Below are 25,102 nucleotides of genomic sequence, written 5' to 3'. Positions count from 1 at the left end.
TACAGATCGACAGTCCTGTGACTGCCTAGTAAAGCTAGGACGTGGTCCGACGCTGACGAAATTTTTCCGTTACATTTAAAAAAAAATTAACTGTAGGTACATTTTTTTCATGTTGACGCCGCGTTGGCGCAACGGTTACAGCCATGGATTGTACCTGTTGCGCTGGCGGTTGCGGGTTCGATCCCCGCACACGACAAACATTTGTATTGGCCATACAGGTGTTTGCCGTGGTCTGGGTGTTTGTGCAGTCTTTGTGGGTCTCCCCACCGTGCCTCGGAGAGCACGTTAAGCCGTCGGTCCCGGTTGTTATCATGTACACCTGATAGCGATCGTTACTCATAGTAGGGAATATATCCGCCAACCCACATTGGAGCAGCGTGGTGGATTAAGCTCTGATCCTTCTCCTACACGGGGAAAGAGGCCTACGCCCAGTAATGGGATATTACAGGCTGAAGCGTACATTTTTTTTAATTTGCATATAGCCTAATACTATAGGCGGAAACTGTTTTTATAGCTTATTTTTTTATATATACTCATACACACGCTCACACTCATACATGCACTCAAATAATTCTGTAATTAATAATCTCAAATATTTTTTTTACATTATGCGACTAGACCATTACTTAAAATTATTTGAAAACACTAACATAAGAAATATTTTCGAGTATTTCTGAAGTAAATACTATGACACTCATGTCTCAAGACTTAACATCTTAATCTTAATAACTTACGTTTCTTCCTCGTTTATATCATGTGCAATCGAATCACAGAACTTCTTGCAATTTATTGCATAATTCTACCTGAAACAAGAAAAAAATGTATTAGTTCAAGGTTAAAATTAAAAAGACTGTGAATCATATACAATACCTAAAATTAGTGAGAAAAGTATTGATGAACGTAAATAAATTACCAGATGTTCATTTCATCTATATTTTTTTTTTATTTGTTATATTAAGAAGAAAATTTATATTGAAACTTTAATAAACAAATTATTTTAAACGATCGCATTTAAAAGGAAACCTTTTTAAAGGAATCATTTTAATCTTGAGGCATAAAAACTGGGAATAAATACGCTTCAAATAAAGATTCATAAAATTCTGCAACGCTAAGTAAGATCACATTAATTTAAAAAAAGCCAGTGAGGATCCGAAAACAGAAAGAGCAATAATTACTCGGCATTTAATCAACTGACGCTATGACATTATGACTCGGACAGAAAAAGGCAGTTGAATTTCCGAAGCATTCGGCCGAAACAATCCAATAATAGCACGTTTCGATCGTTCCAAGTTTAAGCGACCTGGTTACCGAGCTACCTGCCGCCAGCGCTGCAACTTTAATGGACCCATCGTGTCATTTGTTTTTAAATATAAACCTCTCACTTTTGACCTAATCGCCCTGACAGTTCCCGAATAAGCCGTTAGTTTGGTCGTATTTTAAGCACTGTTCGAATACATTAATCATTTATAGGATTAATTTGGGACATGATATGCATCTAATAGGATTTTGCTACGGGCACATATTCGGATATTTCAGTATAATAAATTGAATTTTTATTAGCATTTTGATTTGCAGCGATGTATATCTTTGTTTATTATAATTCTTACAGAGCAAAAAGCATCAATCTTTTGGTCAGTTACGAGAATGTATTAGTGCAAACGCAAACTGTCGGTAGAGTTCAAAATGGTTGCCCAGCATTATGTTGGTAATACCTGTCGCATATCTAACTTCCGTTCCAAAGCTACCACACAATGGGCTCTAAATAACATTCTGGCACTGCGAAATTCACTGAATACCATAGTGGATGATTGAAATCGTGAAACAGCAAGACGTTCTAAAACTACAACAGAATAGAGGAAGTTAGAAGTTTGCGTGATAAATTTCTACGTCTCAGCACGCTTCCAATGAAATGCGACAAATGTAATAGAAACAATCACAGCCACAACCTAACAATGTCTAAGGTTATACAGTCACATGTTATTAGATATATTTGACTTACACAAGCACTTACACCGACACTCAAACACACTCATGGCGTTTGAATGCGTATGACAGTAGGCTTAACTTGATACTTGGTTTAATTTGATATTGCAGTAGCAAGCCGAACGCCACATAACGCAAGAAGCAGAGAGCGTGCAAAGTGGATGGTGCAACGATAGTTGGCTCAAACGCGGCATAGAGAGCGCGGGCTTAGGCACTATCGCCGAGTGCAGACGGCTTCACATTCACTATTCAAGTTTTTAAATGAGCCCTGCTTTTCTGGAAGAATTGGTCTCACATTGTTTCATTTATAACGCGCTTTGCTCGAATTAAAAACATTTACCATTTAAATATAGGATCGCATACACTTATTATTTTATTTTGTTGTTAGCAATTAAGAAATTTTAAATCTTCAGCAATATAATTTAATCGTGTAAAAAAATAAATAGGAAAAGTTTACACTATCTGCACAAGAATTATGCAAATTCAACATAAATAGGTTTTTATGTATAAGGTCTTTGTTTATAATTCACAAATTACTTAATAAATAACTATTCCTTTTGACACTTTTTTTGTACTTTTCGATAAAATTTACTTTAGAAACCATTTGTTAACAAAATCTTGTTGTACCTTCTTAAAAGTAAGTGTTTATTTTGATATTACATGAAATATACTGTAAAAAGTTTTAGTACATAAACTACTTGTTTATTTATATAATAAATAATGAAAATGTTCTATATAATTTGCGGCGCATAATATTTATCTCAGGTAAACACAGCCGGCTGTAACTTGTTAAATAAATATCCCGGTTTAGCAAGTTTTATCTTACTTAAATAATCGCTACCTGCAGCTTCGCATGTTACATTTGCAGTGTTTATGTCTCTATTATAAAGACTATATTTCTTTAGTATTACACAGCAAAGATGATAAACGCTTAATTTATAAAGGTACTCCAAGTGATAAATAATTTAATCAAATTCGAGCAAATAGTAATAAATTTTAAAGATAATAATAATAATAATACATACATACATACATACACATATACTCATATATATAAATATAAACAATAATAAGTTACTTAGAATTATCTTTCAGACATAAGGCTAATATGTCACCAAATAAATTTTAAAATTGATTCATTATGACTCTCTCTCTCTCTTTCTCTCTCTCTCTTTCTTTCTCTCTCTCTCTCTCTGGAGCCGGTCCCTTATATCTAAGAATCTTGGGCACCATCAGGGTTGCATCATCGGATGATCTGTTTACACCGGTACCTGCCCAGCGCGTCTTTACCGATAGTGTAGAGATTGGACACCGAGTCGTTTGATTTGATCGGTCCACCTCGCTGGTGAACTGCTGAGCGATCTTTTGCCCACGGTGTTCCCTACGAAAGTCAGATTTTCCGGGTTTTCTTAGTCTCTGCGCATTGTATGTACAAAATATGAGAATATGCGTTGTTTACATATAGTCGACAAATCGAGTTTTTGTCCGGAGTTGGGTCAAAATAGATGCATTAGTTGCGCCTACAATGCGCCAAAGCTTCGTCGATTATCTATTATTAAAATCGATTATACAAAACACTTAATCGATTATTATATAAATTAATATTTTTTTACGTCCCTAGGATATGTGAGTGTGTGTGTTTGTGTGTGTGTGTGTGTGTGTGTTTGTGGGTAGTATGAGTGTAATATGGTGTAACTCACTGTGTGTTTGTATGTTACTGCGTTTATATAAAGTACCTGGCTTACCGAGCTTAGCTCAGTATTTTTAGGAAATCGTGTTTTATAAAAATCATATCTAATAAATACGAATTACATATTGATAAAATATGAATAATATTTTTTGATCTTAACGACATAATAATAAAAAATATGAATTGGTTATTTAAAAAAAAATCACGAGTGCATTTAGAAAAAATGAGAAAAGAATAATCGACCTGGAGACATGAGTAATTTGAGGGTTGACTGGAAGAAATGGCTAATTAGCCATAAGTCCGCCCATTGTACTTCACTGTCTGTAACTAAGTATCTTTATGCTTCGTTTGTAATATATTTGTGGTGTACAATAAAGAATAAAATAAATAAATAATTTGAACCGGGGAACCTGAGCTATCACAACTTTATAGACAATTGCGAAATTTACCTTCATATTCTAATGATATTGTAGCCATTTTTTCATTGCCTAAAAACAGGGATAAAACGACATTTTCTAAAAATGAATCCTAACTAGATCGATTTCTCGCCCGCGAAATTCCGTGCACACTAAATTTCATAAAAATTGTTGGAGCCGTTTCCGTGATTCAGATTATTCAATCAATAAAAAAAAAAACATTACACATACTACCATGTATTTGACACACACGCATATTATAACTCTTTTCTTGATTGTCAAATTTTAAAAAAGGTTGTTTTTTTCATTATTTTTTGATTTTCTTTAATTTAAATTTTTAATTGTGGTCGTATTTCGACCTCTGGGCGAACACTAGTAATAATAAACGCAATAATGCTGAATGTTTGATGTATTTTTAGAATGTAGAAAACAATTTGGTTACCCAGTGAGACCTGGGTTTGATAACCCAGGTCTCTAGATTTGAACTCGCGAATCCCTTTAATGGTTTCGTATCTCATAGCAACTGACAGGACACGAAACAGGAACGATCAAATTTCTCTTGTAAAATATTTGTTCGCCAGATTAGGGGCCATCTATTAATTATGCCTAACGTGAAGGGGGGTCGACGAAGTGTGTTATTGTGTGACAAGGTCCAAAATTTAGTGACATCATATTTCAAAATATAGTCTCTAATTGTGAGACAAATAAAAATAACAAAAATGTAGGGAACCCTCCCTAGAGGGTTTCAGAAATGTGACCATAAACAAGGACGGGGAGGGGTTTAAATCATGAAATCCGTATGGCGTAATTTATGTATGGCTCCTTATTTTTAGATACACGTTACTTTAAATTTTAAAACAATACCTGAAAAAATTCCCATGACTCAACTCTATGGTAAATGCCAATTATATTATGTACATTATATTGGGTACTAAATTTGCATATTTCTTTTTCAAAATCGAATTTATTGAAAAAGACAAAAATGAGCACTATGTATCTTAACGTTATTCAATCTGAGTCTTGCGGTCTAAGTGATAGTTTAAACATATTTAAGCTCACCGTCAAGTTTTCATTTTTGTGTAATTGTTAGGATTGCAGAAAAGCGTACAGCCGGCCTATCATATAAACGGTTTTCGTAACTCACAGACGCCTGCATCAGAGGCATCACAAGCGGGTGGCCGGCTCTCTTCCCAACCGCTTGCTTAAAAACACATTACGCTTCAGCCTGTAATATCCCACTACTGGGCATAGGCCTCTTTCTTCATGTAGGAGAAGGATCAGAGCTTAATCCACCACGCTGCTCCAATGCGGGTTGGCGGATATATTCCCTACTATGAGTGACGATCGCTATCAGGCGTACATGATAACAACCGGGACCGACGGCTTAACGTGCTCTCCGAGGCACGGTGGGGAGACCCACAAGGACTGCACAAACACCCAGACCACGGCAAACACCTGTATGACCAATACAAATGCTTGTCATGTCCGGGGATCGAACCCGCAACCGCCAGCGTAACAGATACAATCCATGTCTGTAACCGTTGCGCCAACGCGACGCAAAAACACATTACTAGAGGTTATTTACTGAGACCTTGAAGTTGTAAATAAGGAAGATATAATGAGAAAAAACTTACTATCTTAATATATAACAATATTTTAATATTTATAATGTTGACAATAATACAAAATTTTAAAATGTTAAACTGTAGTTTAATTAACAATTATACATTTTATACACGAGTTTCGCAATTTTATAACGCTGTGTAATAAATAAAACCACAGAACATCGTCAGTGACTAAAATAACTTTTATTGAGGTTTTAAAAGAGGGCTTACCTCTTACTTCTTAATAAAAGTCGTATGTAAAATATACTTTAAGATTAGAGCTGTGGATTGCTAAAATTAAATTACCAGTGTTGCACTCGTATAACTCTGGCTCTGTCCGCGCTATTCAATTTATTATCAGTTTATAAATAAATCACCATTCGTGTTTCCAAAATTAACTTAAAATTTAGTTATAGAATATGATTGACAATAATATTATTCTTTAATTGATTATATTGAGGTAAGACATTGCAGGAAGTATCTTGCTCAAAAAGAACACTGCTCTCAAGTGATGTATTCCTGTGGTGAGTGAGGTAGAGACGCGTTTGCAATGCTCATGCCGTTAAAGTATCTATTGGCTACGGGCATACCATAAGGTAGATTGTACACTAGTTTGCCACCCTTGACGACAAGTTGGCGCAGCGGTCATAGCACTGACTGTTACGAAGGCGGTCGCGGGTTCGATTCCCGCTCACGACAGACATTTGTATCGACCATTTACATGTTTGTCGTGGTCTGGGCGTTGTGTTTGTGTATTGTGTGTGTTTCCGGACCCCCCACATAGGAGAAAATCCCACTGGGGGCCGTTGAGTGTGAAGCATTTATTATTTATTATTATAATTACCTTAGTGATATAAGTCTGGTTATGGCATAGTGGCTAGCCAGCTGTACCGCCTTTTCAATTTGTGCTGGTGAAATGGGCTAGTATCGGGGAGACTGGTGCAAAGCCGTAGCTGTTTTTCAATTTGTGCATCATCCCATTGTACAAGGGAAAAGGGTCACGGCAGGACTGCAGGAATTACCACGGTATAAGGCTCTTCAGCGTCGTCGGTAAATTGTATGCAAAAGTGTTGATTGAGAGGGTTATGAATGAAACAGACGATAAAGTATGGGATGCACAAATGGGATTTAGAAAGGGAATGGGATGTACGAATCAGGTATTTTCTTTACGGTGCATAACCGAAAAGTGTTTGGCGAAAAACGTGAGTAAAAAGATAGAGTGATGAGAAATGAATTGTGATCAGCATTGTCCGTGAATTGTGTGAGCAGCGTCCTCATACGAGCATTGCAATCTCTTTATAGGGATTCTAGTGCTTGTATGAGGATAAATGGGGCATACACTGTATGGTTTAATATCGAAAAAGGTGTTAGACAGGGATGTGAAGCGTCACCGTGGCTGTTTAATCTATTCATGGACAATTGTTTGACAGATTTAAAAGAGAATGAAAATCGGTTGAGAATGAATGAGTTACTCGTCAAATGTCTTCTTTATGCTGATGATCAAGTATTACTTGCGTCTTCGCCCGAGGAGTTGCAGGAGATGGTAACTGATATGAGTGGAGCTTTTGTAAGAAAGGAAATGAAGATGGATGTAAAGAAGACGAAAGTGATGGTGTTTGATAAAGATGAGGCAGTGACAGACTGCAATATCGTGATTGGAGATGAATAAATTGAACGGGTGAATGAGTTTGTGTATCTGGGTTCAAAGTTTACAAGAGATGGAAAGTGTGAGAGTGATATTGGAAAAAAAGTGTATACAGGAATCAGGGTGAATGGAGCTATGCACTCCTTTATGAGCAGTTAGAAGGTTTCTAACAAGGCTCGTTTGGCAGTGCATGAGGAAGTGTTGGTTCTGACACTCATGTACGGAAGTGAAAGTTAGGTATGGCAGAAGAAACATGAAAGCAGAATAAATGCAGTTGAGATGAGAGCGTTAAGAAGTATGATAGGAGTTAAACTGAATGACAAGATAAGAAATAGTGAGATAAGGAAACGTTGTGGTCTGAAAGAAGATATAGTGACAAAAATTGAGAAAGGTATGCTCAGATGGGATGGCTCAGGTATGTCATGTTGAGAGAATGAGTGAAGAACGATTGACGAAAAAAGTGTATAAGGCGAGTGTGGATGGAAGGGTTGGAAAGGGTAGACCTAGGCGGACGTTTCGAGACCGAATAAGGGACGTCTTGAAAAAAGGCCAGGTCAAGAGTACCCTAAACCGAAGAGCGTGTATGAAGGGAATAATGAAAGTGGACGAAGCGAAAGAAGTATGTAAGGATCGTAGCAAGTGGAAAGAAGTGGTATCTGCCTACCCCTACGGGAAAGAGGCGTGATTATATGTATGTATGTATGTATGTGATATAAAAAATTATAAGTTATATGTTAGAGTCCATTTAATTTGACTCGTTTTTGATTCGTTAAAGACGAATTTGAATCGATATTTACATCTTTTACACGTGGGTGATAGGATGTTAAACTTACAAATACAAATCGATACAATGATAGAAAACATCGATACTATATTACAGTAATTAAAACATCGATCGACTGAAATACAAAACCATTGAATTGAGAATTCGGACGATAACAATACATAACAAGCATATTGCAAACAACATTCATCGAACATGTAAGATAATTTAGTATACCTGAACAAACATGATAGGTATACCGAAATTCAAGATGCCTTGTCATTCAGTAGCAGTAGGGTGAGCGAATTTTGACATAGCAATCGGGAAATGAACATCATTTGTTTAGCACCATCTATTGGGGTAAAGGGTTGAACATCAGTTATCTCATAGCATCTCTATTACGACAGCTTTGTACTTTGGTGGTATGGTTCATATAAATCTTTGTGTCTAAGTCAAAGTTTAATATACTTCTTTTTTTGCAACTGCGTTAAAAATGGTAATTTAATTATGTACTATAAAGCATTAACACTTTATTACTCGTATAGATTATTATTAATGCTTAAATAGATATAACTCTTAATAAGAAACAAGAGTTAAACAGTTTCTACAAACAATATAATATTTAAAAAAATATTTCCTGTTTCTTTTTTTTTGAAGTAAAACTTCTTTACGCACGCTTGACTTGGAGAGTAAGCTGGTGAATGCGTGACAAGAGCGTTACGAAAAATGTGATCGGGCGAAACAACTGGAGTAAGAGAGCGAGGTGCGAGCACACATTTTCTTACTTTCTTTCTCTCATAGCCAATAATGTTTCGTATATCGAAGACACAGTGCAGGCCTATTGCATTATAGTGCAGAAGTTTTACTTCAGCCAAGCACACTTCTTTTTTTTGTTTCTATAATTTCTTTGAGCAAACTCTCATTTGATATACACACCATATAGGTGTAAAAACTATTTGGCTTGCCATTTTGAAAATTCATAACAGATTTTGGTCGATTAAAAACCAACTCACGTGACAGGTCCTATACGCTACTTCTCATAATCATCCTGCACATCTTCTTGCTGTTCGTAATACATAATGACTTAACACATTGTTTCACCCTTTTCTAGTGTTTTATATATATTTTATATCGGTTTGTAAGTTTTTCGCGAAGCGTACGTTATTAAATATTCTGAAAGAAATATCCATAAATCCGTTTGGTGGATATTAATCTGATTTAAAAAATTGTTTTCATTGTTCATTCATTCATCGATATTACTTTCAACAATATTTTTTCAGCATAATATAACCAATAATACCTTGAATCATAACCATTTAATAAGTCTTGGATATGGAAAAACACGTACATAAATAGTTACCTCTTAAAAAAAAAATTTAAAACAGTGTTATTGAAATAACGGTAAGATTCAATGTATATATAATATAGGCTCCGTCCTCCCGTGACCATAGTTGCTGTAAAGTATCCGAAACGTCGGTATGTAAAAAAAAACTTAATAAACCGCGATAAAATCCGAAAAAGTTGTTTCATTATAATGAGTTAAATTCGTATAAACTTCTGTAACTTCGCAAGGACTGTTGCAATTCTTTACACGTCACCAGACATATTTTAACTCACCTCTGTACCTCAAATGTAAGAAGTGTTACCATGTATACTGTAACTGGGGTAGGGTCTCAAAAAAAAAAGTAACTCCGATAAATCGTGAAGCTCATAAATTGTAAAAAGCAACCAACCAGTAAAAGTCTTGTTTTATTATCCTGTTAAATAAAAGCTTAAAAATAAGGTACAATAGAGTAGCTTAGAAAGCATATAGTTTGGAAACCCACCCTGAGTATGAAAAATGATGGATGCGAGAAAGAAATTAGTATGAGGCATGAAAGTACGAGAGGCATAATTGATAGAACTGGAATGAAAAAGTACAACGTAAATACAGGCTCCGACCATATCGGAGGTCTAGTAAAAAAAATTAAATTAAAAAATAAAACTGGGGTAGGGTACAGCAGAAAATGTCTTGCTCAAAATATGGAGCAGCCCGACGGGGGTAGTACCTCGACCTTACAGAAGATCAAAGCTAAATAATGCTGCTTTCAAGCAGTATTGTGTTCCAATAGTGAGTAAGGTGACCAGAGCTCCTGGAGCGAATTGGGGAATAGGGTCGGCAACGTGCTTGCGATACTTCTGGTGTTGTACATGTCTATAAGCTACGATAATCGCTTACCATTATGTGAGCTGTACGCTTGTTTACCAACCTAGTAATATAAAAAAAAAAATGTATTCTGAAAAGTACAGTGAGTGATCAGTTTATCAAATAACTACCCAGTGTCTATAATCTCTTTGAGAAAATTAAAATAAAAAGATTTTAATAACTTCCGTCCAACCTGCCTTACACAATGATTTTTACTATAGACAAGTTTGCCAGAATAAGCCTACAACCTAAACCTTTTATAAAGAAGAATGAATGGAAGAAACGAGCAGATTTTGAACGGGATTCTCGACCATCGATTACGTCTCATCACTAATATTCTATATGAAATAATGAAAAAATACTAAGAACCTATTGAGCAGGATATATGACAGGCACTAAGAGATAAAAATGGATAAAGTTGGTCTATGCCCGAAGAGTAAAAGATCAAGAGACTTAAAGGCCAATGCAGTAAGAACCTTAAAAACGTAGTGAGACATCTCAAGTACCATCTTCTCTTTTAGATACATGGAACTTACAATTAAATTCACAATTTTCCAAAAGTTTCTAATAATAATAAAATATATATTGGAGATTAACAATGAAATTTAAGCTATACGAATTGACTGCAAAATGTGTATCTGCAAAATGTGTCTGTTTTTTTTGTGCTTTCTCCATATTCTGTCATTAACATAATGACAAATTATTAACTCATGATTGAACCAACAATAGTATTGATTACCCTACCATTGTATTCATAAATTTAAACTCGAAATTATTAAGAAAAGACAATCTACTCATAAAAACTTAGTACACGAGCTCTTAACACAACAGATAGTTTCAGATGTTTTTTATATATTTAAACCCTGATTAAGGAAAGACTATTAAATAGAACAAACAGATAGAGAGCACACACACACACACACATTAGCTTTTCTATTTTAGTAGTCATGGGAAATTTCCAGCAGCTATCTTCAGATTTTCAGACTCCTGTTGTTACGTGCAGTGAAGCTACGTAGGACCGTAAAATTTGACTATCACCTAACCCCTCTCAGGTCAATTGCAAGATCTCAGATATACATTTATATATATAATTTTTAATTTTTTTTTGTGTTATATATTATTGTCAGAAATATCAGTTAAATTTTATTGTAGATGCATCTACACAAAGTCGATATTTAAAGAATTAACTTTACTGGCTTAAATTATAAAAAAAGCAAAAAGGTCTAGAAATGGTTGGAAACTGATGTTCAATTTTACCATAAATCTGTGGAGACGTACCTATTATACATAGTAGAGTCGAGTGATGTTGCAATGCAATGATTCAAAATTCCAATACATAATTTTACATCCCAAACTATTTATAATTTGTTAAATAATAACTAATTCACTACAAAATAATCAATGAATGAATATAAATGGCTTTTTGACTAGTAAATTATAGCTGACAATTAAAATTTACAAATTAGTTATTCAACTAACGTAATAATTTCATACAATGATCATAACACGTAGAAATCTTATTAAAGAAAAAAATTACGAGAAAATGTGATTATTGTAACTAGTATACTAAAACCTCATTAAATTTAATACCAACAAAAAATAAATTGAGAAAATAATTGTTTCATTATCAACGTAAATACAACAATAGGTATTCAGTTACGGGTACAGCCGGAGCCCACTACCCTATTTTCTACTATAATGACTGTCAGACTGACTACCGGACAATACATAGCTCCTTTCTATTGAATGCCCGAGCTAGCTTTACGGATATTTTAAGGAAAATGTAAGATTATTTTCTCCTGAGGCTCTTCACTTAAACTATCTTAGGAACAAACTTTGCATAATTTTCTCAGCGAGCCTAAGACTCAAAATGAGGAGAAAAATATACAGCACTTGTATTTCAACGCGGGCATCTCATTTAAAACGCGGGTTACGTTTTAAAAGATGATGTCTGTATAAACATCGTATGATATGTTTACAGCACGTCTCTGGCCGCCATCAAATGTAAAACAACATAATAACCACGCGAGCATCGTGATTTTTAAATAAACAGTAAGTACTTCGTGTCTATACGTTTCATTAAAATTATACAATATGTTTGATGGGTTGGCGTTTTGGTTTTGACAAATATTTGTAAAGCCTGTGTTTATAACTTTATATGTTTATATGTTTGTCGTGGTCTGAGCGTTTGTGTTGGTATTGTGTGTGTTTCCAAAGCTCCGACACGAGATTCACGTCTTACTGGAGCTGGTTTTACGTGAAGTGATAATATATCTCTAACTTTAATGTCACTTTTATAAGTATATCGTGTATATTGTGTCATCATTTTCATATTTTTTTTTTTCAAAATAAGTCTAATTTGACATAATCATGATCATAAAAAGAAAAATAAAACATATTCCACTTGAAACAATCTTTGAAATAAAAAAAAATGGTATAATTCTAGACCTCAAAAATATAAAAAAAAATACTTATATAACGGTTGTCTCATGATCTGAAAATGAAATGAAAACTAGCTATAAGCTTCAACTAACATTAACAGGATTTATTGAATATAGCACCGCGTTATTTGTTTAGAAGTATGTATTATACCCGTACCTTTCTACATTTTGTACAATCATCTGAGTGTTTACACGTATAACAAACGTCTAACCTCTTCGTCTTAGCATCATTAGACAAGAACATACAGGTCGGATACAAACTAGGGATATTGCATTAAACCTCATATAATACATACTGTATAATTATAAGCCATGTGCAAAAAATCTGTTATTTTTTTTTAATAATTACAATGCTTTTTTTAAATAATACATATATAATTAATAATAATGCTTTATTCATAAACCAAAAAAATATGAGCAGTAATTGGACACGAGATCGGTTTTTAGTTTTGCGATATGTTTTAGATTTTTACTAGGTAAACGCAAAAACGGTATGTAGTGTCTATCTATATACATGGTTTAGTTTAATGCCGCTTGTATCAACTACTTATACATGTTAAACTAAAGCTACTGAACTGAACTCTCACTTCAGTCTTGTACAATAACATATTTTGTCCTAAGATAACATATTGTTTTATAGTACCCAGTTAACATGACAAAAGAAGAGGATGTACATTTTAGACCGGTTTCATGAAACTACTCATCTTGGTTCCGTTCATTATAAATCAACATTTGTTACTTGGTAAAATTGTGACAATTATTGTTATACATGTCGAAGAGAACGTTTTTTTCAACCCAAAGGAATAGCCTGACAGTGCCGCCATCCTTAGAACGCGCGCCAAACTTTCCTTTTTCGTTTCGTATTAATGACTGACTCCGACATTACTTAATTTATTTATCGCCTAAACTAGTTATGACGAGGACATATTTTTTTTATAAATTTATTAAAGCTAGCTTTAGTCGGAACGGAAAAGATCCTTTATGAGTATTCTGATGTTAGAATTTCTATAGTAACTGGAGAGTATCAAATTGTTGAAATAGAATAAATTGTATTGAAAAAGATACTACTAACTAAAATTAGATTTACTTGTTATACCTAACACATGTCCATCCACATTCAAGTTTTTGCATCACGTGGTACCTACTTTTCTGTCATAAGAGATACCAATTTTGTGAATTTCGTCCGTCGTATAAAAATCTGAAGCACTATTTTTTTATTGAGTGTCCAGAACAGTCCAATAATTATGTAGATTTATTTTTATGTATGTATAATACGTTTTTATTACAAATACTTTAGATGAGTATGATCCCACGATAGACAGCGCTATTTTTTTTTTAAGTACAAAAGAATGCTCATCAAACCTCTTAGTGTTACTTTTACTTACGCATTTTAATGATGTCTATCGGTGTAATTACTATAGTTTTGTATTGGGATAAGCTTACTAAAATATAATTCTGCAAAAAGTCATTGGCTGCTTGCCTAAACGAGAATTTCGCGGAAATTTAACTATGACAGATATTCTTCATTCCATCATTAACAATACTGTTGATTTTGTTGTGCAAAACTTCCGGGACTTAATTTCTTTGACTTTCCAGAAAACATGAACCAGAATTAGTAGAATCTACTTCGTCATAAAAAAATTCTTTACACTTCCGGAGGAAGAAGAGAGGAAAGATGTACATCGTTTGGTTTGCACTTGCAGGACGAAACTAAGGATTTTAATGATAACGAAAAATGTAAAAAATGAACGCTTACGTAAATTATTCATCGGATGTAGAAAAGGTACATTTAGACCTCCATAATAAAAGTTTTGGAAACACTCATGTGACCACTTTGATTAAAAATTTAAAACATTTTAAAGCACAAATCTACTAACCAAAATAAATAAACAGTATATTCAGGGGTGGACAAAAACGATTTAAGGGTGAACACTAATAGGACTTGACCACTTTCACATTTCACACAAATAAATTGAATGAACACCATTACCACGTGTGGTTACAAAACTCAATGTAAGGGAAAAAATCTTCAATATTAGAAAGAATATATTTCAGTTGAACACATTTTTCTATACAAATGAAGCGACAGATTAAGATTCCTTCAACCAAGTCTCAAATAATTGTGTTTCTCGCAAACGAAAAAAACCGACTTCCATTACATCGACAAGTAGTAGGTAGACGTAGGTCGACGAAAAAATAGTCAAGTAATACGCGTTATCAAAGATTACTTAAAAAGTTGTAATCAGATCTCGATGAAATTTAAATTTTAGCACATAATAAACACCAGCTTTCGATTAAATTAAAAATCATCCAAATAGGTACATCTAGTAAAAAGCTATGCAGTATAATACAACGTAGTTCGATGAAAAAATAGTCAAATAAAAACGCATTATTAAATATAACTCGAAAAGTAGTTGTTAGATTTCAAATAAATTTAAATGGGACCAAATAACACGCACTATCTTTCGATATTTTTTTTTAATCGAAATCGGTCCACCCATTCAAAACTTCTGAAGTGAAATACATAAAAAATACAATTCGATTGAATTGAAAACCTCCTCCTTTTTGGCAATCGGTTAAAAAGGATACTACATACGTGGGATGAGGGCAATTGGACCTTTTTTTGACTATAATGCCAATACTTACATATTTTTTATTAAGAACACAAAATGTTTATCTATAAAAGAGATACCACAGATATAGCACAGATTTTGTTCTTAAGTTTATTTATAGCTTTTATCTAAGATTTAAACAATTCTGTATTTTTTGTATCTACAATAGGGTAGATAAATGTTCGTTTTATTTATCTTTACTCCGCTTTTAATAAACGCATTTCACTACCGTAAGAATTTCATATATGTTAGATTAGATTAAAACTCTATGAATGTTTTCAAAAGGTAAACTTAATACATACCTGGCTAGTTATTAATTGTTTTTGTGTGTTTTTGTTGTTTCTAGCATTTTTTTATATAACTAGATCGGCAAACAAGCATACGGCTCACCTGATAATAAACGATTACCGTAGCTTATAGACGTTTGCAACACCAGAAGTATCGCAAGCACGTTGCCGACCCTATTCCCAATTCCCCCCAGGATCTGGTTACCTTACTCACCAACAGGAACATACTACCGCTTGAAAACATTATTATTTATATTATAAAAAATATAGCCACCTCGTCTCTTCCCGTGGGTGTCGAAAGAAGCGACTAAGGGATAACATACTACCACCTTAATTGGAACTGTTAAAGTCGACCGATAGCGGGGTAATCCAACTGCTGGCTTCCAAATACACAGGCCGAAGACGGGCAGCAGCGTCTTCGGTGCGACGCCGCCCTAAGGTTACCAACTCGCCTGCCCAGCGTGGTGACTATGGGCAAAACACATGAGTTCACGCCATTTTTGGCACGAACTTGGGGAGGCCTATGTCCAGCGGTGAACTGCGATAGATTGAAGTCAGTGAAGTTCTTCTGTAAGGTTAAGGTACTACCCCAATCGGGCTGCTCCATATTTTGAGCAGGATATTTCCTGCTGTGCCCTTTTCTTTTCTTTTTATGTGGGGAAAATCCTCATCACTGGTCACCCCTCCAGCGCCAGGCACCAGAAAAGTTATGTCAGACTTTTACTGACCAAAAACCACCACGTGTGAGCAGTCATCCACCAGCGTGGAGCGAGATGGGGTCGCGCTAACGTTCGCCACCTGAACAGGAAATTCCCTGCAGTACCCTACCTCAGCTAAATAATAAGCACTGTTATTTCCTACAGTAAAAAAACTTTCATCACCTTACGTTTAATGATTCAACCTATAACATTTTACCGCTTCTTTTCTCACGTAGACGAAGAATCGGAGCATAATCAACTACGCTGCGGGTTGGTGGATATATTCCCTACTATGAGTAATGATCGGCTTCACGCATATATGATAACAACCGGGACCTTATCGGTCCCGGTAATGTGCTCTCCGAGACATGATGGGGAGACCCACGAGAACCGACATCCAAACCGTTACCAATTACCAATAAAGCTGAAGCGTCTGTTTGTTTAAACGCGCAAATCTCAAGAACACTACATAGTCCTCTTTCCGAGTAAGGGTATAAGGCTATATAATATTTTAGTACCTTTTTCTCAAATTAACGCGGACGAAACGGCGGAGCACAGCTATTTGTTTAATAAATTGACGTAGGCACATACATAACAGTTTAAACCGATATTTACAGTTAGCGAATTCCCAACTGACGACTCTAAGCTTAATTGTTGACAGTCAGAAATACTGATATAATCTCTTTAAATCAAGTAATTAAAATAAATATATGAAATTCACACAATCTATATTTCCTTAAAACTGGGGTTTATACAGTTTCGGAGCACAATTTGCCTTTTTTGTATGTATTTTTAAAGATAATTTATATTAGATCTAGGCCTATTTCCTTTCAACGATTTATAATATTATTTCGAATTATTTAGCAATATTTAAACTATAGATGAGTAAAAATAAGCATGTCAGTTTATCAACCAACTATAACTAAACAGCATTATAGAAAAAAATGTAAAGAAATATATCGTAGTGACATTACTTTACTAAAGATTACATACGACATCTTAGCGGAGTAGTTTCAGATCTCACATCGCACAGATAACTCGGTAGCTGCCTGTTAACTTGTCATTTATCACCTCATTACCATATTCAGTACCTAAGTGCAATGCGACAAGACGACACAGAATTGCTTTAAGGCTTAAATATATTTCAAGCGCTTGTGTAAAGGAGAGTCTTTATAAATGGCATAGAAAAACTTTAATTATGTTTCCTAGAAAGTGTTTTTGTTGAAATTACATTTCGTCAGGCACATACACACGTGCGTAATATTGGGGAACATCGAACGATGTGTTTGTTAAGTATGTGTTTATTGCGAGTAAATACAATAATATTTTTACTGCGATTGGAATTTCTGCTGTTTTATATGAAGTCAAAATTTCATGAATATAAATGGGACAACTTTAATAATACGACGTCATTTTTATACGATATATATCCCTATGCCGTAATTTCTTATACTAAAATATTCAATAAAATGAACATTTAAATACTATAACACTTATAAAGTATGTAAAATTAGGAAAAGTTTTTTTTATATTAATAAAAAGTAGTTCTAATACGACGTAAAACAACTTGTTACCAAAGAGGGATTATGTTATCATTACAACTACAAAACAAACTAGATAACGGGTCGCTAGGAATTACGCATGTGTGACGTTATCACATTGTATGAGGTTTGGTGGCGTTCTTGTGAGCCGAGCTACGAAATATAGAGAACTAACTAAAGAGGTCAACGTTCCTTGATGATAATACAAGCGAGTACATTTCTATGACAGTGATCGATTGTTCAGAAGACCTTAGCTTATGCAAACATCTTCAGTGGAGCTGGAGTCAGAAAATCTGTGGAAAAGCGATTTACGTGTATGTCAGTGTAAGACGGATTGGAGTGATAGACTACCATATTCCAATCGTCTATTGCGTTTAAGGTAAACAATATTTTAATTTTAATATTCAATGAGAATTATGATTTAAAACTTTATTGAGATGCGAAGTAATTTTATTTTAGAAGTACAAGGAGATGCATTGAATTTGCATATTGCAGCATCGTTGGAACGTCATAAAATAAGCGCTTGTAGTTCGCACATCATAACGATAAACCTTAAACTCAATAATAAAATCGATTTGCCCGCAAGATAGGATTCTGGGACGACCGCAACAAATAGCCGCAAGCGTGAGAATATAATAAACAACGATTAAAAAGCCTTGTCGTTCGTTTTCTTGCAAAATCACTGTCAACTTGTACCGATTTATTATCTCATGCAAAAAGAATCTTTAAGTAGGGACTACAATGTTTTCTACTTATTACACACTTTTATAAGTTAATAGGTAATATTATCGATAAATTGCGTTTTTCTACGGTTTTAGAGTTAAACAGATTTAATCTCAAGTGTCTTCAAAATACAAAAATGATTTCAGCTTGTAATAACTTTTTAAAATATTTTCTGTAAGTAATTATTTACACCAGTTTTAATTTAAAATTATCTTTGTCTTTCGATAGATATACAACGTGTTATTAAACTGCCGTCCTTCCGTTGAGGACTATATAGAAATACATGGCCGCAAACAATTGCCGAAATTATACGTGAAAAAAATGAAGCAGTAATAAGTACAGAACATAACTACTTATCTTTAAAATCGACATGGTTTAGTTTAATGCCGCTTGTATCAACTACTTATACATGTTAAACTAAAGCTACTGAACTGAACTCTCACTTCAGTCTTGTACAATAACATATTTTGTCCTAAGATAACATATTGTTTTATAGTACCCAGTTAACATGACAAAAGAAGAGGATGTACATTTTAGACCGGTTTCATGAAACTACTCATCTTGGTTCCGTTCATTATAAATCAACATTTGTTACTTGGTAAAATTGTGACAATTATTGTTATACATGTCGAAGAGAACGTTTTTTCAACCCAAAGGAATAGCCTGACAGTGCCGCCATCCTTAGAACGCGCGCCAAACTTTCCTTTTTCGTTTCGTATTAATGACTGACTCCGACATTACTTAATTTATTTATCGCCTAAACTAGTTATGACGAGGACATATTTTTTTTATAAATTTATTAAAGCTAGCTTTAGTCGGAACGGAAAAGATCCTTTATGAGTATTCTGATGTTAGAATTTCTATAGTAACTGGAGAGTATCAAATTGTTGAAATAGAATAAATTGTATTGAAAAAGATACTACTAACTAAAATTAGATTTACTTGTTATACCTAACACATGTCCATCCACATTCAAGTTTTTGCATCACGTGGTACCTACTTTTCTGTCATAAGAGATACCAATTTTGTGAATTTCGTCCGTCGTATAAAAATCTGAAGCACTATTTTTTTATTGAGTGTCCAGAACAGTCCAATAATTATGTAGATTTATTTTTATGTATGTATAATACGTTTTTATTACAAATACTTTAGATGAGTATGATCCCACGATAGACAGCGCTATTTTTTTTTTTAAGTACAAAAGAATGCTCATCAAACCTCTTAGTGTTACTTTTACTTACGCATTTTAATGATGTCTATCGGTGTAATTACTATAGTTTTGTATTGGGATAAGCTTACTAAAATATAATTCTGCAAAAAGTCATTGGCTGCTTGCCTAAACGAGAATTTCGCGGAAATTTAACTATGACAGATATTCTTCATTCCATCATTAACAATACTGTTGATTTTGTTGTGCAAAACTTCCGGGACTTAATTTCTTTGACTTTCCAGAAAACATGAACCAGAATTAGTAGAATCTACTTCGTCATAAAAAAATTCTTTACACTTCCGGAGGAAGAAGAGAGGAAAGATGTACATCGTTTGGTTTGCACTTGCAGGACGAAACTAAGGATTTTAATGATAACGAAAAATGTAAAAAATGAACGCTTACGTAAATTATTCATCGGATGTAGAAAAGGTACATTTAGACCTCCATAATAAAAGTTTTGGAAACACTCATGTGACCACTTTGATTAAAAATTTAAAACATTTTAAAGCACAAATCTACTAACCAAAATAAATAAACAGTATATTCAGGGGTGGACAAAAACGATTTAAGGGTGAACACTAATAGGACTTGACCACTTTCACATTTCACACAAATAAATTGAATGAACACCATTACCACGTGTGGTTACAAAACTCAATGTAAGGGAAAAAATCTTCAATATTAGAAAGAATATATTTCAGTTGAACACATTTTTCTATACAAATGAAGCGACAGATTAAGATTCCTTCAACCAAGTCTCAAATAATTGTGTTTCTCGCAAACGAAAAAAACCGACTTCCATTACATCGACAAGTAGTAGGTAGACGTAGGTCGACGAAAAAATAGTCAAGTAATACGCGTTATCAAAGATTACTTAAAAAGTTGTAATCAGATCTCGATGAAATTTAAATTTTACCACATAATAAACACCAGCTTTCGATTAAATTAAAAATCATCCAAATAGGTACATCTAGTAAAAAGCTATGCAGTATAATACAACGTAGTTCGATGAAAAAATAGTCAAATAAAAACGCATTATTAAATATAACTCGAAAAGTAGTTGTTAGATTTCAAATAAATTTAAATGGGACCAAATAACACGCACTATCTTTCGATATTTTTTTTTAATCGAAATCGGTCCACCCATTCAAAACTTCTGAAGTGAAATACATAAAAAATACAATTCGATTGAATTGAAAACCTCCTCCTTTTTGGCAATCGGTTAAAAAGGATACTACATACGTGGGATGAGGGCAATTGGACCTTTTTTTGACTATAATGCCAATACTTACATATTTTTTATTAAGAACACAAAATGTTTATCTATAAAAGAGATACCACAGATATAGCACAGATTTTGTTCTTAAGTTTATTTATAGCTTTTATCTAAGATTTAAACAATTCTGTATTTTTTGTATCTACAATAGGGTAGATAAATGTTCGTTTTATTTATCTTTACTCCGCTTTTAATAAACGCATTTCACTACCGTAAGAATTTCATATATGTTAGATTAGATTAAAACTCTATGAATGTTTTCAAAAGGTAAACTTAATACATACCTGGCTAGTTATTAATTGTTTTTGTGTGTTTTTGTTGTTTCTAGCATTTTTTTATATAACTAGATCGGCAAACAAGCATACGGCTCACCTGATAATAAACGATTACCGTAGCTTATAGACGTTTGCAACACTAGAAGTATCGCAAGCACGTTGCCGACCCTATTCCCAATTCCCCCCAGGAGCTGGTTACCTTACTCACCAACAGGAACATACTACCGCTTGAAAACATTATTATTTATATTATAAAAAATATAGCCACCTCCTCTCTTCCCGTGGGTGTCGAAAGAAGCGACTAAGGGATAACATACTACCACCTTAATTGGAACTGTTAAAGTCGACCGATAGCGGGGTAATCCAACTGCTGGCTTCCAAATACACAGGCCGAAGACGGGCAGCAGCGTCTTCGGTGCGACGCCGCCCTAAGGTTACCAACTCGCCTGCCCAGCGTGGTGACTATGGGCAAAACACATGAGTTCACGCCATTTTTGGCACGAACTTGGGGAGGCCTATGTCCAGCGGTGAACTGCGATAGATTGAAGTCAGTGAAGTTCTTCTGTAAGGTTAAGGTACTACCCCAATCGGGCTGCTCCATATTTTGAGCAGGATATTTCCTGCTGTGCCCTTTTCTTTTCTTTTTATGTGGGGAAAATCCTCATCACTGGTCACCCCTCCAGCGCCAGGCACCAGAAAAGTTATGTCAGACTTTTACTGACCAAAAACCACCACGTGTGAGCAGTCATCCACCCGCGTGGAGCGAGATGGGGTCGCGCTAACGTTCGCCACCTGAACAGGAAATTCCCTGCAGTACCCTACCTCAGCTAAATAATAAGCACTGTTATTTCCTACAGTAAAAAAACTTTCATCACCTTACGTTTAATGATTCAACCTATAACATTTTACCGCTTCTTTTCTCACGTAGACGAAGAATCGGAGCATAATCAACTACGCTGCGGGTTGGTGGATATATTCCCTACTATGAGTAATGATCGGCTTCACGCATATATGATAACAACCGGGACCTTATCGGTCCCGGTAATGTGCTCTCCGAGACATGATGGGGAGACCCACGAGAACCGACATCCAAACCGTTACCAATTACCAATAAAGCTGAAGCGTCTGTTTGTTTAAACGCGCAAATCTCAAGAACACTACATAGTCCTCTTTCCGAGTAAGGGTATAAGGCTATATAATATTTTAGTACCTTTTTCTCAAATTAACGCGGACGAAACGGCGGAGCACAGCTATTTGTTTAATAAATTGACGTAGGCACATACATAACAGTTTAAACCGATATTTACAGTTAGCGAATTCCCAACTGACGACTCTAAGCTTAATTGTTGACAGTCAGAAATACTGATATAATCTCTTTAAATCAAGTAATTAAAATAAATATATGAAATTCACACAATCTATATTTCCTTAAAACTGGGGTTTATACAGTTTCGGAGCACAATTTGCCTTTTTTGTATGTATTTTTAAAGATAATTTATATTAGATCTAGGCCTATTTCCTTTCAACGATTTATAATATTATTTCGAATTATTTAGCAATATTTAAACTATAGATGAGTAAAAATAAGCATGTCAGTTTATCAACCAACTATAACTAAACAGCATTATAGAAAAAAATGTAAAGAAATATATCGTAGTGACATTACTTTACTAAAGATTACATACGACATCTTAGCGGAGTAGTTTCAGATCTCACATCGCACAGATAACTCGGTAGCTGCCTGTTAACTTGTCATTTATCACCTCATTACCATATTCAGTACCTAAGTGCAATGCGACAAGACGACACAGAATTGCTTTAAGGCTTAAATATATTTCAAGCGCTTGTGTAAAGGAGAGTCTTTATAAATGGCATAGAAAAACTTTAATTATGTTTCCTAGAAAGTGTTTTTGTTGAAATTACATTTCGTCAGGCACATACACACGTGCGTAATATTGGGGAACATCGAACGATGTGTTTGTTAAGTATGTGTTTATTGCGAGTAAATACAATAATATTTTTACTGCGATTGGAATTTCTGCTGTTTTATATGAAGTCAAAATTTCATGAATATAAATGGGACAACTTTAATAATACGACGTCATTTTTATACGATATATATCCCTATGCCGTAATTTCTTATACTAAAATATTCAATAAAATGAACATTTAAATACTATAACACTTATAAAGTATGTAAAATTAGGAAAAGTTTTTTTTATATTAATAAAAAGTAGTTCTAATACGACGTAAAACAACTTGTTACCAAAGAGGGATTATGTTATCATTACAACTACAAAACAAACTAGATAACGGGTCGCTAGGAATTACGCATGTGTGACGTTATCACATTGTATGAGGTTTGGTGGCGTTCTTGTGAGCCGAGCTACGAAATATAGAGAACTAACTAAAGAGGTCAACGTTCCTTGATGATAATACAAGCGAGTACATTTCTATGACAGTGATCGATTGTTCAGAAGACCTTAGCTTATGCAAACATCTTCAGTGGAGCTGGAGTCAGAAAATCTGTGGAAAAGCGATTTACGTGTATGTCAGTGTAAGACGGATTGGAGTGATAGACTACCATATTCCAATCGTCTATTGCGTTTAAGGTAAACAATATTTTAATTTTAATATTCAATGAGAATTATGATTTAAAACTTTATTGAGATGCGAAGTAATTTTATTTTAGAAGTACAAGGAGATGCATTGAATTTGCATATTGCAGCATCGTTGGAACGTCATAAAATAAGCGCTTGTAGTTCGCACATCATAACGATAAACCTTAAACTCAATAATAAAATCGATTTGCCCGCAAGATAGGATTCTGGGACGACCGCAACAAATAGCCGCAAGCGTGAGAATATAATAAACAACGATTAAAAAGCCTTGTCGTTCGTTTTCTTGCAAAATCACTGTCAACTTGTACCGATTTATTATCTCATGCAAAAAGAATCTTTAAGTAGGGACTACAATGTTTTCTACTTATTACACACTTTTATAAGTTAATAGGTAATATTATCGATAAATTGCGTTTTTCTACGGTTTTAGAGTTAAACAGATTTAATCTCAAGTGTCTTCAAAATACAAAAATGATTTCAGCTTGTAATAACTTTTTAAAATATTTTCTGTAAGTAATTATTTACACCAGTTTTAATTTAAAATTATCTTTGTCTTTCGATAGATATACAACGTGTTATTAAACTGCCGTCCTTCCGTTGAGGACTATATAGAAATACATGGCCGCAAACAATTGCCGAAATTATACGTGAAAAAAATGAAGCAGTAATAAGTACAGAACATAACTACTTATCTTTAAAATCGACAAAATTGGAAAAAAAATGTTGTGAATACATGGAAAAATTTGCTATAAATAACCGACTTAACTGTAAAACTCAGTTGACTCGATCATTGACACGACACTAACGTACACACAACGGTAGTTTTATTGTTTATAATTGGTATAACTAATTTAATTATTTTTACTAAAGCGTTAGTGCAAGTAAGATGCATATCTAGGTTATTATATCGATTCTGATATCGCAGTTAAATTGAAGGAAACCAGTTTTAAAATACGTTGTATACATTATGCATATAAATTACATTATTTGAAAACATAATTTGTCATATTATACTTAGTAACGTGTATATTAAATATGCATTAAGTGTAATAGATTTAGAATCTAAACCTTTCTCCGAAAACTAAAATTGAAATACTTACTTGGAACACATGCGGGTGACATATTTACCTAA

At 34.1% G+C, this 25,102-nt stretch overlaps 1 protein-coding gene and 1 long non-coding RNA gene across 5 annotated transcripts in view; both read right to left on the bottom strand.

Moving 5' to 3' along the window:
* Positions 1–20,106, bottom strand: part of LOC123653621 — a 61,277-nt gene extending 41,171 nt beyond the window's left edge. The window contains exons 1-3 of one of the 2 annotated variants that reach the window (XR_006743130.1): positions 20,094–20,106; positions 17,238–17,240; positions 735–799 (exon numbers count right to left, since the gene is read on the bottom strand). This is a non-coding gene — a long non-coding RNA (uncharacterized LOC123653621). Of the gene's footprint in view, positions 1–734; positions 804–6,300; positions 6,313–17,237; positions 17,241–20,093 lie in introns of those variants that run through there. The other variant, XR_006743131.1, reaches the window with a different exon arrangement.
* LOC123653619 (RNA-binding protein Musashi homolog Rbp6) overlaps positions 1–25,102 on the bottom strand; it is a 540,105-nt gene that overhangs the window by 478,975 nt on the left and 36,028 nt on the right. The window lies entirely within an intron of this gene.

Source organism: Melitaea cinxia, chromosome 5 (assembly GCF_905220565.1).
Source record: "Melitaea cinxia chromosome 5, ilMelCinx1.1, whole genome shotgun sequence".
Lineage (NCBI taxonomy): Eukaryota > Metazoa > Arthropoda > Insecta > Lepidoptera > Nymphalidae > Melitaea > Melitaea cinxia.
This window is presented reverse-complemented; position numbering and strand designations above follow the sequence as displayed.